Source organism: Carlito syrichta, unplaced genomic scaffold, assembly GCF_000164805.1.
Source record: "Carlito syrichta isolate Samal-C Ts95f unplaced genomic scaffold, Tarsius_syrichta-2.0.1 Scaffold316473, whole genome shotgun sequence".
In the NCBI taxonomy this organism is placed as follows: Eukaryota; Metazoa; Chordata; class Mammalia; order Primates; family Tarsiidae; genus Carlito; species Carlito syrichta.
In genome coordinates this window covers 129658-133473 of record NW_007260569.1, presented here as the reverse complement: position 1 = coordinate 133473, position 3816 = coordinate 129658, and the positions used below count along the sequence as shown (strand labels likewise).

General features: G+C 36.6%; 1 pseudogene; it reads left to right on the top strand.

Moving 5' to 3' along the window:
- LOC103277061 overlaps positions 1-3816 on the top strand; it is a 35689-nt pseudogene that overhangs the window by 9366 nt on the left and 22507 nt on the right.

Genomic DNA, 3816 nt, shown 5'->3' with positions numbered 1-3816 from the left:
ACTACAAAATACTGCTCAAAGAAATCAAAGATGACACAAGTAAGTGGAAAAATATCCCATGCTCATGGATCGGAAGAATCAACATTGTGAAGATGTCCATCTTACCTAAGGCAATCTACAAATTCAATGCAATACCCATTAAATTACCAACAACATTCTTTTCAGACCTAGAAAAAACAACACAGGAATTCATATGGAAACACAAACATCCAAGAATAGCCAGAACAATCCTCAGCAAAAAAAACAAAGCAGGTGGTATCACAATACCAGATTTCAAACTTTACTATAAAGCTACAATCATCAAAACAGCTTGGTATTGGTACAGGAACAGGCATATAGATCAATGGAACAGAATTGAGATTCCAGAAGCAAAACCTCAATTTCTCAACCAACTCATCTTCGACAAAGCCCCCACCACCTGCCCCCACCACCTACCAATGGGGAGAGGAGAACCTATTCAGTAAATGGTGCTGGGTAAATTGGCTGACCACATGCAGAAGATTGAAACAGGACCCCTATCTATCCCCATGCACAAAGGTTAACTCCAAATGGATCAGAGACCTAAATGTAAAACCTCAAACCATAAGAACCTTAGAAAAGGAAGGAAATACTCTCATGGAAATCGGAACTGGCATCCAATTCCTGTACAAAACCCGAAACCCACAGGACTTAAGAGAGAAGATAGACAAATGGGACCTTATTAAACTGACAAGCTTCTGCAAAGCCAAAGAAACCATCAAGAGAGCAGGGAGACAGCCTACAGACTGGGAAAAAGTATTTGCCAACTCTAGGTCTGACAAAGGCTTAACATCCTGGATCTACAAGGAACTGAAGCGTACTGAAAAGAAGAAAACAAACAACCCCATTATAAAATGGGCAAAAGACATGAACAGACACTTCACAAAAGAAGACATTCGAGCAGCCAACAAACACATGAAGAAATGCTCAACCTCACTAATCATCAGGGAGATGCAAATCAAAACCACACTGAGATACCACCTAACTCCAGTCAGAATGGCAATTATCAACAACTCAAAAAATAACAGCTGCTGGAGAGGGTGTGGTGAAAAGGGAACACTTCTACACTGTTGGTGGGAGTGTAAACTAGTGCAACCTCTGTGGAAAGCAGTGTGGCGATTCCTAAAAGCTCTAAAAATTGACCTTCCATATGACCCTGCAATCCCCCTACTGGGAATATACCCTGAAGAACACAAATCACTCTATAAAAAAGATACCTGCACACGTATGTTTATCGCAGCATTGTTCACAATAGCAAGAACCTGGAAACAACCATGCTGCCCATCAAAAGAGGACTGGATTAAAAAAATGTGGTACATATACACGATGGAATACTACGCAGCCATAAAAAAGAACAAAATCATGAATTTCGCTGCAACCTGGATGGAACTAGAGTCTATAATACTGAGTGACCTCTCACAAAAACAAAAATCCGAATATCACATGTTCTCACTCATATAATGGACCTTGAACATCCAATGCAATACTATAAGAAAATGACTGATGGTACTGGGAAACTATGGGGGGAGGGGGATGGAATTAACACCTCTTATCAACAGGGTGCCTGAATGAAACGTAATTGTACACCTAACCCGTAACTGTACCCCACAAAACCATAATAAGAAATACTGATTAATGAAAAAAATGCAGAATTGTTTATACTTACATTTTATTTGTATGTTAAACATGTTTCCAATTAATTAGGCTCATCCTGTGATCCTACTTTTCTCCTGGGCTGTGCTCCCTGTAATGGGATCTGTTCCATCTTTTTCCAGAGTCGATTTGATTATAAAGATCAGGATTTTCTTACTTTAATGAAAAGACTCGATGAAAACTTCAGGATTCTGAATTCCCCTTGGATCCATGTGAGGCTATCTTTTTTTCTTCCTGAGAAACCTCTTATTTTCTTTCTAATGAAAAATCCAAAATGTTATAGAGATACAGTTGTGGAATGTATGTTTTTAATACCACAGTCCTGCTCAGAAATTCACAAAGTGACCATCTGGAAAAGATGGCTGAGTCCTTTATTTAAGCATAGGAAACAAATGCCCACATATAGGGTCGTCTTTCCAGTTTGTTAGCTCTTTAACCAGTGGTCTCCCCACTAAAGCTCAAAGGCTTATTTCTGTAGAGTACTTTAGTGACCACCTCAGTGCATACTTGCCTCACTTAAAATATATTCAGGCTCTTTTAAAAGTATTCCATTACCCACAAGACTTGTCCTTCATTCAACACTTAAAGACCTCTTTATCATATCACTTGGCAAAGGTCTCCAAACTTAGGAGGAAAATATCTGTTTTAAGGGAGGGAGAATATTTGAACCCAAGCTGCCAGAAAACACTACATCAAGCAGGAATGTTTGAAGCCTCAGTTGGAATCCCAATTGATGTAGTAACTGGGTTATTAATGACAAAATTATTAATTATTGGTTTATGGTGTATGAAGCATAAGGAACCATCCCAAGTCTTCTGTGATGAACTGGCTTATTCTACACTCTGCCTGAATAATAATAGTGTAATCTCTGAAAATTCATTTACCTCCTCTGGTGCACAATTAGTATTCAAGGTGAATAGTTGATCTCAGACAACTATTTAAATACTGATTTTATTTCTGAATCAGCTTGATTAAAAATTAATACAGCAGGGACTAGCTTTGTGCTTCCAATGAGGTAACCTACACTCCCTTAACCTCTACAGTCATCTACAAAATGTGAATCATAGTGATTCATATTATCCTATATTTCAAAACTGTGGGAAAGAAATGTAACAAAATGAGAAAGTTGATATAAAGATACTTTGCACAACAAAAATGATGTATGATTCTATAATATGATTATTGTCTTAGATACCCTGGTCAGAATTTTTTCACTCAAATCTTTCTATAAGTATGCTGCAAATTCAAAAATTACATGCATAATGAAATTTTCCCTGTCAGGATGAATACTATATTTTGTTTATACTTATGACTATATTTTCTAATCAGGGCTTGGCATATGATATATCTACTGTATATAACATAAATATATAATTACATATAGATATATTTCATATATAAATATATATGATTTTATATATATTTAAGTCTTATATATTTAATTTTTTTTTCTTTTAGCTATGCAACAATTTCCCTGCTCTTCTTGATTATTTCCTGGGTGGCCTTAACAAAGTATTTAAAAACATTGCTCTTACAAAAAGTTATGTTTTGAAAAAGTAAAAGAACACCAAGAATCACTGGATGTTGATAATCCTCGGGACTTTATTGATTGCTTTCTGATCAAAATGGAGCAGGTAAAATGATAGCAAGATCTTTTTTGTTTCCAGTTTTTGTTTTTTTGGTTTTTGTTATCAATATTTTTTATTATGATTTTGTGGAGTACAGTTAAGGGTTAGGTGTACAATTACGTTTCATTCAGGCACCCTGTTGATAAGAGGTGTTTCCCCATCCCCAGACAGATATTTGCTACTGTTAATCCCATCCCCCTCCCCCCCATAGTTTCCCAGTACCGTCAGTAATTTTCTTATAGTATTACATTGGATGTTCAAGGTCCATTATATGAGTGAGAACATGTGATACTCAGATCTTTGTTTCTGTGAGAGGTCACTCAGCATTATAGACTCTAGTTCCATCCAGGTTGCTGTGATATTCATGATTTTGTTCTTTTTTATGGCTGCGTAGTATTCCATCGTGTATATGTACCACATTTTTTAAATCCAGTCCTCTTTTGATGGGCAACATGGTTGTTTCCAGGTTCTTGCTATTGTGAACAACACTGCATTAACATACGTGTGCAGTATCTTT